Source organism: Crocodylus siamensis, chromosome 5 (assembly GCF_052110815.1).
Source record: "Crocodylus siamensis isolate JL-2025a chromosome 5, ASM5211081v1, whole genome shotgun sequence".
In the NCBI taxonomy this organism is placed as follows: Eukaryota; Metazoa; Chordata; order Crocodylia; family Crocodylidae; genus Crocodylus; species Crocodylus siamensis.
This window is the reverse complement of record NC_143399.1, coordinates 37,645,902-37,661,463: the sequence shown is the minus strand read 5'-3', so window position 1 is coordinate 37,661,463 and position 15,562 is coordinate 37,645,902. Positions and strand designations below refer to the sequence as shown.

At 44.2% G+C, this 15,562-nt stretch overlaps 1 protein-coding gene across 14 annotated transcripts in view; it reads right to left on the bottom strand.

Moving 5' to 3' along the window:
- The window catches only part of LOC149863745 (uncharacterized), a 90,297-nt gene that overhangs the window by 61,330 nt on the left and 13,405 nt on the right, over positions 1-15,562 (bottom strand). The window lies entirely within an intron of this gene.

Genomic DNA, 15,562 nt, shown 5'->3' with positions numbered 1-15,562 from the left:
AGACTGTTGTGGAAATTCCAGAAATAAATACTGGTGTTTTTTCATAATGAAGTAAACAAATTACATTTATATATTTGATGACACAAATGCTTCATATTAAAACTACTAAGAAACGCAACATGAATATCATAAATCAATTGAATTAAACAGAAAATAAATATAATATTTGTGGCAGGGCACCTTTTGGGTGCCTGCCACTTTAAGGGCTGGAGTAGGCAGCTGCCAGGTGCCTGATGAAAGTGTCCATTTTCAAACGCAGGCCAGCCAACCAGGGCCAGCAGTTGGGTGCTTGCAGCCGAGGGAGCAACACCATCCTGCTCCGTTGTGGCGTAGAACATTCTGGAGGTACAGCCAGGAGCTACAAGGATGGTTTGGAAGCTCCTCGTCCTAGGTAAGACCTGAAACTGCACCCTGCCAGGGAAGGTTGGCCTGGTGGGGCTCTTGGTGATGTGGGAGCCCCTAGAAAATGCCAGGCCAGTTACCTCCCTCGTGAAAGGCAAGTATGGAGCACTTCCTAACCTCGTCCCCCATCCCTGGTGGTACTAAGATCAGACAGGGGGAGCCCAGACCCTAGGTGAGCTGTAAGGCAGGGCCCGGATCAGGAGGGCAAGAAAATGGGTAGCCTCCCATCTTAGTAACAACTTTTAATTTTTTCATAGAATCATAGAATCAATGAGTTGGAAGGGACCTAGACAGATCATTTAGTCCGACCCCCTGTCATGGGCAGGAAGGAGCACTGGGGCCGGCAGGGGTCATAAGACCCCAGCCAGGTGCCTATCCAGTCTCATCTTGAAGAGGTGGTGCCTATCAGGGAAGGTGAGAACACCACCTCCCTGGGAAGCCTGTTCCAGGCTCTGGCCACCCTTACCGTGAAGTAGTTCTTCCTAATATCTAACCTAAACCTATCCTCCCTCAGCTTGTGGCCATTGTTCCTGGTGACTCCAAGGGGGGCCCTGGTGAACAGACTTTCCCCGAGTCCCTGCTGGTGGCCCCTGATAAGGTTGTAGGCAGCCACAAGTTCCCCCCTCAGTCTCCTCTTGCAGAGATGGAAGAGATTCAGGTCCCTTAGCCTCTCCTCATAGAGCTGGCCATGGAGGCCCTCAACCATACAAGTGGCCTCCTCTGGACCTTCTCCAGGTTCTCCATGTTCTTCTTGAACTGCGGCGCCCAAAACTGGACACAGTACTCCAGCTGAGGTCTGACCAGTGCCGCATAGAGGGGGAACAAGACCTCTCAGTCTTCTATCAAGGCATGGCGAGGTGAGAGGTTACCCTAGAGACAGGCAGGTGGCCAGAGGAGACCAAATGAAGAGGCCACCCTGCTACAACATTAAAACCAATTTAAAAGAATATACTTACATAATGACACTAAAAGATGTTAAAAGCATTTACTATACACCATTACAGACTAATTTATACCCCCCCCTTACACTACAAACATTCTGAATGACTTCAAACTAGTATGGCTAATTACCTCTCTCTGCTCAGTTTAACACTTAACATCTTTTAGTGTAATTATGTAGGTACTAGCCAACTGCCTGTCAGGAATGACAGGGGGTGGGAGGAGGGAATGGAGCTCCACCACTGCCTCCCACGAGCAGGGGGAGAGGTGGGGAAGATTGCTCCACTGTCCCCTCCACCCCCTCAGCCAGCACCCCATACTGCCACCACCTCCAGGGAGCAGGGGAGTGGGGTGAGGCCAGCACTGCTGACCTTGGCTCCCCACTCTGTCCCTGTCATCATGGTGGCACTCCACCACCTCCTGTCTGGAATGCTCTTGGATCATTCTGACTGGTTGTTTTAGTAACCAGAGTGCTCCAAGAGTGTTATGGCCAGACAGATAGACAGATTAAGCCTTTTATTAAATTAGAATATTCTTTTAAACTGGTTTTAATCTCACGTCCATCCATCTATCCGTCCAAACTTATTTAGTTAGTCTACAAAGGTACATATCTACCCTGTCTTCAGATTATATAACTGTCATAGAAATTTACTGTATTTTTTCAAAATGATCTCTTCACTTTTAATAAAATTAGGTTGAAACTATTGTGACTGTGGCTGAATAGACATTTCCAAATACAGAATGAATAGAGTTCATTTAGAGGTCTTGCAAATGGGCTCATACCCTCTTCATGCACAATGGATTCTAGTAAGAATATTTAGGACAAAAAAACTTTAGTTTTTTAACCCCTTTATGCTGAAGTGATTTAAGACTTTGCTATGATTGTTCTTTTCCTAATGATAGTGAGCATTAATATTTCGAGAGGAAATTAACAGAAATATGGATAGGAATTCTCTGAATATTGATAAACTACAGTAGCCTTGCTACAGTACATTTAAATAATTAAACAGTACTTATATGAACAAATGAAATCATGAATACCAGGACTTTCAGAGTTAATAATACCACTTATTCTTGAGATTCTAGAAACTGTGGGCTTCCCACATTGTTATTGTACCATATGTGCTGTAAATCAGAAGAACTCTGTGGTGATTTAAGGATAGCAAGCTAACTTGAACTAGAAACTTCTTGTTTTTGTTTTAATTTGATAATCTAGACTTCTTAATGTTTTTGGAACACACCTAGCTTTAGACTCATTTCTTTTGGTAGCATTAGGAACTAATTTGTTCTTCGTTATAAAGCTCCCTTCCCAGCACAGCAAATTCTGAAGGCAAAGTTTTGCCCTTTGATTTTTCAAAAGGAAATGAATAGATACAAAAGCATTTGAAATTATAACCTGTGAGAACAGCCAATTGGTCCCCTTCTTCACCCCCAAGCCTCTTTTATTGCCATTGTATTTCTGATCCTCTAATCTACCTATATACATTACTGACAAAATTACTGTTAGGTGGACACACAATTGACTGAATAAACACAAGCAAAAAGAAACTTTAAATGAATCAATGTCATATTGGCAAGCCATTTCAAATGGGGTTCCACAGAGCCGGTAGTCCAAGAACAGTATCCAACATAACACAATGAGGCAAGCTACAGTTACTCCAGGGGTGGGCAATGGGCCTGTGCGAAGCGGCTAGCATTCACTTCAGATTTGGATCAGCTGATTCGGGGGACAGTGATTCAATTCAGTGATTTGAATCAGTCCCAAATCGAGTCATCCAAATCTGATTCAGACACTCTGCTGCTGCTGAATCTCCGAACCACCCAGGCCCATCCCCGCCACACTCCCCCAGCCCCGGCAATGGCTGGCTCGCAGGCCCCAGCTCCTGGCACTTTGAAAAAAAGAACCCCGACCCACTGGGTGCTGCTGGGTGTGGGAGCAATCCCTGCTGCCTCCCACTGCCCCAGACTGCATGGGGGGGCTCTGCACAAGACCCCTAGTCCCCCCCCGCTGTCCTAGCCCCTCCATAGCTGCCCTGCCCACCCCAGCTCTGGCCCTTTAAGGAAAAACAAAACAAAAACCCAAACCCCAGACTCACCAGTTCTTGCCCGGTGGGGGGCGATCCTGCTGCCCCCTGCCACATGGGAGGCTCATAAGCCTCCCAAAGCCCTGAGGCCGCTGCAGGGACTGGTGAGCCCTGGGGGTTTTTTTTTTGCTTTTTTTTTTTAAAGGGCCGGAGCTGGGTCATGCTGGGTGGGGGCACTGGGAGATCAGGTGGGGGTCAGGGGGCTCATACAGGGCCCCTCATGCAGCGTGGGGCAGAGGCAGGCAGCAGGGATTGCTCCCCCCTGCCCAGCAGGACCCAGTGAGTAGGGGCTTTTTAAAGCACCAGGAGCTGGAGCTGGGGCTGGGCCTGGGCAGGGCAGCCATGGAGGGGCTGGGGGAGTGGGCGGGGGTTGGGGGAGCTGGGGGAGCAGGCAGGGGATGGGGCCTGGCAGGATCCCCCCATGGTTCCAACCTCCAGCCCCCCCTCCCCCGCCCCCCACTTACCAGCTCCAAGTCCAGCTCCAGCTCTCTGTTGCAGCAGGCAGGGACTGCCCAAATCATCGAAGCTCTGTGAATCTTTTCTGAATTGATTCAGAGCATTTTGAATCAATTCAGACCTTTTTATTGGTCCCCTAATTCGATTCCAATTTGGTGATTTAGCTACTGAATCGGGCCGAATCTTCTTTGAATCGAATCAGCACCCGAAGCTTCACACAGCCCTAGTAAGCAATAATTTTGGGTGGAGGGCTGCTTAACAAGTTTTGGTGAGCTGTTGAGGGCTGCACAGGTAGCCCCACTCCTCAACAGTTGCCCTGCCCCCTGGTCACCATCTTAGGACCTGAAGTCCTGCCCCCTAGCCCCTGAACTTTGTCACTGGAAATCTCTTCTCTCGCCTGCCCCCCAAATACTCTTTTTGGGAGAGGGGGTTGCCATCTTAGAATCAGAAAAAAAACCCAAATCATACACTAGAAGTCAAACACCTGCTATAACATGTTAATTTTATTACAAAAAATATCTGTCATGATTTGTGTACTGTATACAGAAGGGATTGCATAATAACTCAAAAATAAAGTCTCACTCTTTTATATTGTGTGTATGGTGGGATGGATGGGTGTGTGTGTATGATGAGGTGTAGGGCGTGTGGGGGATGTGAGGGGGTATGGCTGTGTGTGAGGGCATAGGGTATGTTGGGATATGTCTATATGTCAATGGGGGTTGTGGGGGTAGGGCGTGGGTTTGTGAGGGAGGCTGGGGGGTATGGGGACCCCCCACACATTTCCCCACATGGTGTGCAGCCCCTGCTTCTGGCAGCAGCAACGGGGGGGAAGGGGCGGAGAGGCTCAGGGTGCTTGTGCCTAACAATGACACCTGGTAGGCTGCAACTCCAGCCAGTGCTGCATGCGGGGGCGGGGGTGAGGAGCACAGCCTGCCCAGACACCTCTATCACAGGGGCTCAGCATGGTGTGCCTGCACCTCCTGCACTTGCACTGGGGAAGCCCTATGCTAGATTCCATGGGGAAGCAGAGAGCAGGACTCCTTCCACTCCCAGCAAAGTCTGTAGATCTCTGCAACAAGGGAGCAGGGAAGGCATTTGGCTCCAGCGCGGGGCTTCCCCTAGTGCGAGTGCAGGAGCTGCAGGCATGTGGCACACAGTGGAGTGGAGGGGCAGGCTGTGCTCCTTGCCCCACCTACAGTGCTGGCCAGAGCTGTGCCCTGCTGAGCAGCAGCACCTGTGCTTGGCATAAGTATCCTGAGCCCCCATACAGCTGCTGCTGCTAGTGAGGACTGTGCACCATGTGGAAGGGCGTGTGTGTGTGGGGGGTCCCGACACCCACCACCTTCCCTAACACCCACACCCTGCTCAGCCGAGCTCCGCACTCCCACCACCCTCTTGGGCATGGGCTCAGCACTTCAGCCAAACTGCAACTCCACCACCCCACCCAGGCCTGGCACCAGCCCCACCGCTTCCCTACCTGCTGCCCTGAGTGAACTGGATGTCCAGGAAGGTGTACATATGGGTGCCTTACTTCCACCCTCATAGGTGGAAAGGCTGAGCGGGGAACAATTCATTGGGGGGAGCTGCAGACCAGAGGAAAGTGCTAGCCCGCGGGTCGTATTTTGCCCACCTGTGAGTTACTCTCAACCTTACTATAAACGTTCAAACCATGGAGTTGACAGGGCTGTAGGAAAACTGCTAGAAAACATCCAGCAAAAGAATGGGAACACAAATTTTTGATATTTCATATACTTTCCATCCCATTTTCAAACCAGCTCTATTGTATAACTGTCACATACCCCAATCTCTATATTGCAGCTGAAACAAACCATTAACCAGACCAAAGCATGATTTAGCCAATGCTCTGGCCAATCACAGAATCATAGAAAATGGTTTGGAAGGGACCTCAGGAGACCATCTAGTCCAGCCCCTGCTCAAAGCAGGACCATCCCCAACTATATCATCCCAGCCAAGGCATTGTCTACCCGGGTCTTAAAAACCTCCAAAGATGGAGAATCCACAACCTCTCTGTGTAACCTGTTCCAGTGCTTTACTACCCTCCTAGTGATAAGAGTTTTTCCTAATATAGTATCTAACTTAAACTTCTCTTGCTACAACTGGAGACCATTGCTGCTTGTTCTGTTATCTGTCATCACTGAAAACAGCCTAGCTCCATCCTTTTTGTAACCACCTTCCAGGTTGTTGAAGGTTACTATTAAATCCCCTCTCGGTCTTCTCTTCTCCAGACTAAATAAGCCCCGTTCCCTCAGCCTCTACACTGAAGTCATGTTCCTCAGCCCTCTACCCATTTTCACTGCCCTTTGCTGAACTCTCTCCAACATGCCCATATCTGTTCTGTAGTGGGGGACACAAAACTGGACACAATACTCCGGTTGTGGCCTCACGAGCACTGAATATAAGGGAATAATCATTTCCCTCAATCTGCTGGCAACATTCCTACTAATGCAGCCCACTACGCTGTTAGCCTTCTTTGCAACAAAGGCACACTGTTGACTCGTATTCAGCTTATTGTCCCCTATAACCCCCAGGTTCTGTTCTACAGAGCTGCTGCTTAGCCTGTTGGTCCCCAGCCTGTACTGGTGCATGGGATTTTTCCCTCCTAACTGCAGGACTTTGCACTTGTCCTTATTGAACCTCACAAAATTTCTTTTGGTTCAATCCTCCAATTTGTCTATGTTTCTCTGGGTGGATCTACACGTTCATTAATGCACCTTAGATACTGTGCATTTAGTTTAGTACTTCCTTAATAAAGTACAAACTAAATGCCCAGTACCTAAAGTTATGGTGCAGTAGCACTAGCACACAGCTAGTGAGGCTTACTGCGTATAAGCCTAATAACACTGAGCAGTAGGCTATTAGCACGGGTTTTGCTGTGACATGCTACTGAGCAGGGCTATAAAGCTAATGTGAAGTAAATGTCAAACGCAGATGCATCTTCAAAATCCTAGTTTTATTCTTCAGCATATCTACCACTCCCTCTAGCTTGAAGCAATGTTCTCATCTGGAAACTTGCTGGGGAACTCCACTTGATACTGGCTGCCAACTAGACATCAAGCCATTGATTACTGCCCCTTTGAGCCTGATGATCTGGCCAGAGGCCACATCTGGGGTACAGTCCATTCACCCAACCAATACTTCCTTAGCTTGCAAGAATGTTGTGGGAGACTATATAATAAGCCTTGCTGAAGTCAAGGTATATCATTGTCCACTGCTCTCCCTGCAACCACAGAGCTAGTCATAGAAGGCAATCAGGTTGGTCAGGCATGACTTGCCCTTGGTGAATCCATGCTGACTGGTCCTAATCACCTTTTTCTCCAAATGCTTAGAAATGGATTCCTTGAGGACCTGCTCCATGGTTTTTCCAGGGATTGAGGTGCACCTGACCAATCTGTAGTTCCTCGGATCCTCCTTCTTTCCTTTCTTACAGGTAGGCAGTATATTTGCACTCTTCCAATCATCCAGGACCTCTCCCATTTGACATGAGTTTTCAAAGATAATGGCCAGTGGCTGCTGAAGAGATACATTTGTTTACTTACAAAAGTATAGTCATATAAATACTGGAGTACCAGAACTATATAGAAAATGCAGCAGAATCTCCATTTTCTTCCTGAGCAGGGAATTCCTTTTTTACAGGTCTAAAATGTGGTGTCAAAGTTCTGAAGCGAGGATCTCTTTGATGGAGCTTAGCTCTGAGCATGAGCTGCTTCCAACGCAGCCTGTACTGCCACCACCCCCGAAGTCACCAAAACTTTCACCCACCCCCTTGCAGTATCACTGCTTCTCCCTGTTGCCTGCCTGTAGGAAATATTTTGTTATAATTGTAACACTGGCTTGTCCTGTAGATTTGCTATGCGAGGTACATGCACAATTTCTCTCATATTTTAATGGTACAGAGTGCATAAGTTTTTACTGGGTAGTATATTTTTACTGTGTTACTCCGAAAGTGCTGCACTTTTCCTGCACGTGTTTTGCCGACACCTGGTGCAAAATGTACATTCAGAAATAAAATGGTGTCACTGCGTACCATCCTCTTGTGAATTGCTTCTTCATTGTAGGCCGCCACCTGGTGTACAACTCCAATTATTGTCAGCTTCACTCAGTATCACAGGTCTGTCGTTCCGGGGTGAAATTATCTGGGTTTGACTGCATGGGTTGCACAGCAATAAGTCATAATTGGGGAGTGAGAAGAGGAAAGACAAAAGTTACAATAAGATTGAGCAGTTACTTTGCATTAAGCAAGGACACTTCTCAAATAGCCACTTACAATTTTTTGTTATTATTATTATTGTTGATTTCTTGTGGCTATTAATCTTAGAGAGGAATTAAACAAAACTGATATCAATCTTAAGGCAGGGTCTGAATGAAGACAAACCATTGGTTTGGTAGGCCCAGATTGGGAGTGTATTCCACCTACAGAAAGCTATGTAGAAAAAGGGACAGAGAGTGTTGTGGGAGAAGTGGATGCAAAAGGCTTGTAAAGATGGTATCACTGGCAGAATGAAAGGGGCAGGAGAGAGGAGGAAGTCTGAGAAGTCAGAAGCTGGAGGTAGGTGGAAGAAGAGAAATAAGGAAGAGGGGTATGGACAACAAAAGAGAAAAAAAGAGAGAAAGCAAACTGGACAAAGACAGAAAAGAGAAAAGGAGAAGTGCCACAAACATTAGTTTTTAGTCAATGCAGACTGCCAGAACTGCATCATTTAGATACAGTTATGCGTTTGCACAAACTACAGTGAAGATTTACATTATTCTGCTTAGGATAAGGAAAAATCCACAGGGGATAGATTTTTGGCAATAAAATTGAAAAAAACAGCATCTTTTTCAGCAACATTCCAAGCAAAGACAACCAATTCCCCCTACCCCTACATTGTTTGCCTTCTTGGTAGCTTTGGCCTACTTAATCTGAAAAGCAGCACAGATGTCAATGTTTATGTGCAGCTCCTCATCTGGACTTTACCTTGTACCTTGTTACAGCCTGAGAAGCTGCAAAACCCCTCCTCCCACCCACACACAGCTGTGTTCATATTCAAAATGCATCTCCCTTTTAGTTGGTGAGTAGAAAGAGACAAAACTTTCAAAAAAACTTGCCACTATCCCGGTTCCTGTTTTCTGTCCCTGCTAGTGGGGAAATACTGGCCTCCTGATCTGCAATGGGATTTAACCCTCAGGCATTAAACTGTTATTTACAATGGTCTTCTCCAAAGTGGCATTGAAAATAGTTTAACAAAAAAATTTTCAACATCATTTTCAAAGCATCACTGTGGTTTTTTGGAAGAACCTGGGCCCTAAAGACTCTCTCTATCCTTTTATAGCTAAGCCTGTTTATGGAAAAATATCTGTTAGGCAGGACAATTAAAAATTTTAGCTAGTTTACACCACAACACTTTTAGTAGTACAAATATATTGACAAAATCCACTACTGGAGGATGGGCAAAAATAATTCTTTTGCCCACCATGTCAGCAGAGGCATCTCTGGCTGCTATAAGTGTTTTCTGTTGAGGGCGGGGGGAAGAGAAATGGAGAGGAAACACAGGAGAAACAGACTTGCCAATATAGATATGTCAGCTAGGGATGTGATATTTTCATCCTGTTCTAACTGAATGTTGGTAACATTCAGTATATAAAAAGCCACCAGGGAATGCATCTTGATTTTCCTTCACCTCAGTGAGAACTGCATAGATTTCACTGACTTGATTAACGGAAGGAAGTTTTGCACCTATCTTTTCTTCCTTAGATCCATGTGAGAAGGAATAAAAGAATACAGAGCTGGTCCACTTGAACTCCACTCAGTCACTGAGAAGTAAACCACAGCATGAGATGCTAACTGTCTCAGTACAGGACGCAAGAAGAGACGTCGCATTAATTGTGCATCCATGCTGGGGAAAGCAAAAAAACCTGGTGTTTACACCTCCTGAAAGGAATGGGGAAAGAGTGAAGAACTACTGCCAACAAAAGGACTCCACACCCTCAAATGATGGCTGGACGGGTCAGGGCGCTCAGATGTCATACACAGTATTTACGGCTATGCCCTCCACACCAAATCACAATTACTTCATCAGGACCTCTAAAACAGAGAACTGTTTTCAAGAATGCTTCTCACAGCAACAACAGAGACCCATGCTACAAGCACTCAAAGTGCTGCTACACCTCTGCAACCATCAACTCACACATGCACCTCTAGCTGTCAAATATGGCCCAGAGTTCAAAGACATTTGCTGCAGGGAAACATGAGCTCTGATATGCAAACTATTTAAAGTATCCGCTTTCATATCCACATATTTCTTTTTATTGCTCATAATCTCTTTAAACAGTTTCACTACACGGAAAATCAGCTCTGAAATCAGACCTGGACACTGGAAAGGCAGACTATGAATGTGTAATCCATGTAGAAATTTCATATGCTGAACTGCAGCACACATTTATTTAAATGCCTTTATGGACAGACTGCCAATTCTTGAAGCCTTTTCTTTCACTCAACACTTTCCCACCATCATGAGAACTATTTCTCATTAACAACCAAATTGTTTTCAGATGCTCTGCTATAAGATGTTTCCTTAGAAACCATTTGGTAAAAGACTGTGGCTTTCTTCCATAGAAATCTCAAGCAGTGAAAAGGCAGATTTTCTGGCATAAATCAAATCCAATTTCTAGGGTTCACTAAACCTTTTCTCCTCAGAATAATGTTTTGTGACTAAATCTTAGCAGTTAATAGTGCACGAAGAATTGCTGGTGTGAACCAGTTTTAAATGATTTTCATTCTGTTCCTTTTATTAACTCAATTTAAATTACTTTCAGTGCTTATTGTACCTTGATGGAACTTTAACTTCATAACTGGTAACGGTGATACGTACAGCAGACAGCAAAGGGTATAAATTAAAAGCAAGTAAAACAAAAATATCATTCCGTTTTTGTTTAATAAATCAACCATCATGACTCTGATGGAGATCATGCTAGCTGTTACCAAGTAAGGGAAAAAAAACTTTGTATTGATACACATAAGACGTTTGGAAACAAGTGACAGAATTTTGGGTCTGTAACATTTGTTTTTATAAGTTTCATACAAATGAACAAAGCAACTCTGATGGAACAAAAAAGATAATTTATATTTTGAGGACACATATTCAGAAAAGAAATGAACTGTTTTGTCTCAGATACTCTATTACGGTATAGGCTACAGATTTTATATTTGTATAGATGCTCAATATGCCATTTATGGTTATGCACCCTATAGACTAACTAAATAAGCATATAGTGAGTATAAGCTTTTGTGAACACAAGCTCACTTCATCAGATGCTGTGACAGCATCTACCTTGCCTTCTGCCTGACTTATAGACCAACATGGCTAACTACCTCTCTATTCTTGGCTATGCCACTAGGAGATGGATGATAATATTCAAAGAATATGCAACCAATGTAAGCGATTAAATGTACTACAGTCATTAATTAGAAACAAACATTTAAATATTTTACTACAAAGAGTTAAAATCTACAATGATAAATATATTTATCTAATTAACATGCATAAAATATATCTACAGTAACTATCATCATTGCATCACTTGAATGTTATTGCTGATTAAGCCCCTGATTCAACATGTCAGTAGTGTCCATGAAACACTTGGGATTCCTCATAGTGACGCGTCAAGCTTATCCAAGGCTTAAGGCCCATATCCTAAAAGTGGAGGCAGCAGGGGTGGGTTCGTAATGCATACACAATTCTTCAGGCACTCTCTGGAGTTCATATACATACAAAGGTGTGCCTCAGCCCAAGTGTTTATTGGAGATGGGATCTAAAACCAACAATAAGATATTCTTTTTCAAACGTACTTTATTTTTAATTTCACATAATAAATTAAAAGATCCATTCCCCTAGTTTCAAAAACAACTACATTATTTCCAGTCTTTCATACTTCCGATCAATATTTCCTATACAGTGTAACATGTATGAAAGCAAACAACTTCCTCTCATACATTATACGGGACTGAACAAACTTCTGAAATTTTTAAAAATATGAATGGCAGGAAAAAAAAGGTCGACTCTCTTCTGTTTCTTTATGATGTATAAAGGCTACCTCAAAGATGATTTGCAAGTAACCTTTTTTTTTCTCTTTTCTTCTATTCCAGATAATCAGGTCTTTATATCACCCTCCTTACTGGTGGTCCTTGGCAAAAACATTACAGGACCTAAAGAAAGGCTAGGAATTAGCACCCCCTCACCCATAGTCAGGGGTACAAGGGACTCCTGCATCTTAGGTTACAAGCTCATATGATATCACTATTCAGTTCTTTCAAAAACCTTGCCAAGGACCTCTGGCAAAGAAAGAAGTGAAGGGTTGATGATCCAAATGTGATACATGAAAGGTGAAGGAGAGGGAATAAAAGCATATTTTAAACACAGTTCTAAGCCACCTTTCTATGGTATTAAAACACAGTGATAGGCAAAAATTAAACATATTTGAGTTTGCTTCGTTGTTGATTTCAGAGTTGCTACCTAAATAACTTTCACTACCCTAGTGCCCATCTGGAAGCTGCTTTATATATTTTTACTTGGTTTCTGCCACAGATACAACTTTAAATGTTTTTTCTACATACCTTGAGGTACCACGTGCGACTCATGAATGCTGTCCCACAGGAGCATGGGGGGGCCCTCCCGCATCCTCACTGGTGGACCTCGAAACACGTGGAGACCCCCCCACAGTCCTCCAGGTCAGTGATCGGCTGCAGGGGGACCCCATGTGCCCCCCCAGACCCAGGAGACACCAGTCACCAAGCCAGGTGGCACGGGGGGGGCCCACAAAATGCTTCTGGTCCACTTCTGGGTCTGCTACCAACCGCACTGGGGACCCCCCCCCCACACACACTTCTGTGGGATGCTCCATCCAGCCCACCACCTCAGCGTTCACGAGCCACCTGGTACCTTGAGGTATGTAGAAAAACATTTAAAGCTGTGTCTATGTCCGAATCATTCAATCTCTCCAAATCAATTTGGAGAGATTAAAAGGTCTCCTGATTTGAATCAGATTTGGCGTTTTAGCTGCCGAATTGGGCCGAATCTCCACCGAATTGAATCAGTGACTGAAGTTTTGCACAGCCGTACTACTTATTGCTCCTATTTTTTTTAAATCAATGATCACACTGGTACTAGATAAGGATGCAGAACTGTTACTTTGCTCCTGCTGTATGAATATATATAATGACACTATTTGTGCTGTGACATAAACAAGAAGTATAAGCATAAGTTACTACGACAGTAGACAAGCTAACTTTCTGCTCTTAAAAAAGGGGTTTTTTTTGAGGTGATCAAGAATAGAGACCATTGAAAAAACTTCTTGCAACTAGGAAAGGATCTTCGTAAGGCAAACAATGCCATGGGGGAGCATGACTGTTACTGTGAAAGGAAGTAGCTTTTTATATTGTTCAAACCTCCTCAAAATACTAACAAAAAGTACTTCTATACAGGCAGTCTCTGACTTACATCATTTCGCGTTACAATCCTTCACGCTTATAATGTTTCTAAATTGACAACCCGTTTCAACTTTCTGAAGTCAGTTTCGACTTTACAACACTTGATCTGATGTGGCGCCATGACAGTGAACAAGTCACTGTGTCACCCATCCCCCTGGAGAACATCTGTCCAAACTTGCTTGGACACTTCCTTTAAGAAAGCAGACGAGACTCCAGAAAAACCTGCAGCCGAGACTCCTGAGAAGAATCCAGCCAAGAACCCTCAAAAAGTCCATCCAAGAGCACTTCAAAAAGACCAGCCAAGTCATCTCAAAGAAGTCCTTCTAAATCAATATGATTGCTATTTACAATATACAGGCAGTCCTCGACTTACAACGTTTCATGTTAAATTTTGCACTTACGTTTATAAATTGACACCCTGTTTCAACTTTACAATGACAGTTTCGACTTTACAATGCTTGATCCAATGTGATGTCACACCACCGAACAAGTTCACTGCATCACTTGTCTCCCTGGAGAACATCTGTCCAAACTTCCTTGGACACTTTCCTTAAGAAAGCAGACAAGACTCCAGAAAAGCCTGCAGCCAAGACTCCTGAGAAGACTCCAGCCAAGAACCCTTCAAAAAGTCCAACCAAGAGCCTTTCAAAAAGTCCAGCAAAGTCACCTCAAAGAAATCCTTCCAAATCAATATGATTGCTATTTACAATATAAATACATTAATGTAGCCATATTACTAGTCTATAATTGATAGAGTACAAAATTCTGGGGTATTTTTGGTGAAAACAGAGTATCAGGCCTTGGTTCAGGAACCAATCCCCCATTTATAACATTGTTTCTTATGAGAAAATTGGTTTTGAGTTACGTTTCGACTTAAGACGTGTTTTTCAGGAACCAATTGTGTCATAAGTCCGAGGACTGCCTATAAATGCATTAATGTAGCTATATTACTCATCTATAAAATGAGTACAAAATGCTGGGTTTTTTTTGTGAAAACAGGGTATCAGGCCTTGGTTCAGGAACCAATCCCCCATTTATAACATTGTTTCCTATGGAAAAATCAGATCCGAGTTACAATGTTTCGACTTAAGGCGCTGTTTTCAGGAACAATTGTGTTGTAAGTCCAAGGACTGCCTGTATTGTACTCCCCACTATCCTGCCCCACCAGGTGGCAGTGCTGACACCACAACTCTAATCCAAATGGAAATTCAGCTAAGGGCTGACCTTGGCCAAGCAAATTCTAGAACGACTTCCTAGATTTCCTTTACAAATACTTTTCCTCAGAACAAGAAGTATGGGACTATGGATGCATGCAATCAAGGATTCATTTGAGCTAGACATATTAGTATAGAAATTCTAGGTTAAAATTAACACAGTAAAGTTATTTAGACCATCCATGTCTTTTATAATGTAAATCCCCTTGTATATTTTCTCCTTAGAGCCAGATGCTTGCCACAAGTGCATGGCAAAGTTCCAAGTGGACTCGCCCACTCTTTGATTCTCTTGTGAAGAGGACAAACCTGCTCAGAGAGGACAGTCTAGCACAAGGTAATTTCAAACTTTTGTTGTAACCACTTCAAAGTAATTTCCTTGAGTGGTTTAAATGTATATCCAAATTCTCATACCATGACGCTTGTTACAGAACTTATATGATGTTTTTCCCCCACCGCTGCATTCAATTTTCTTGAAATTGGAAAACTATAAAGAGAACCATCATTTTGAATATGCTGGTTGATCAAAGGTAATTTTCTGCTGCAAGAAGGCATTGCTCTTTTCAAGAAGTCTAGGGGTAACATTGGACCCCTACGAGGGAGGGCAGGGTAGCTGGTGATGGACGCGTGAGAGAAGGCAGAACTCTTCAACAAGTTCTTTGCCTCCATGTTCCTGTCCGCTGACAATGGGGTGCTCTTGGGTGATAGCGTAAAGGCCTGGGAAGGATGTGAGTCCCCCGACTGTTAGTTCAGACCAAGTTAAGGACTACCTGGAGGGCTTAGATGTGTCCAAGTCAGCGGGCCTGGATGACCTTCATCCGCGGGTGCTGAAGGAATTGGCTGGTGTCATTGCGGAGCCATTGGCACGGCTGTTCGAGGACTCCTGGAGCTCAGGCCAAGTCCCTGAGAACTGGAAAAGGGCCAATGTGGTCCCTCTTTTCAAGAAGGGGAGGAAGGAAAAGCCTGGCAACTACAAGCCAGTCAGC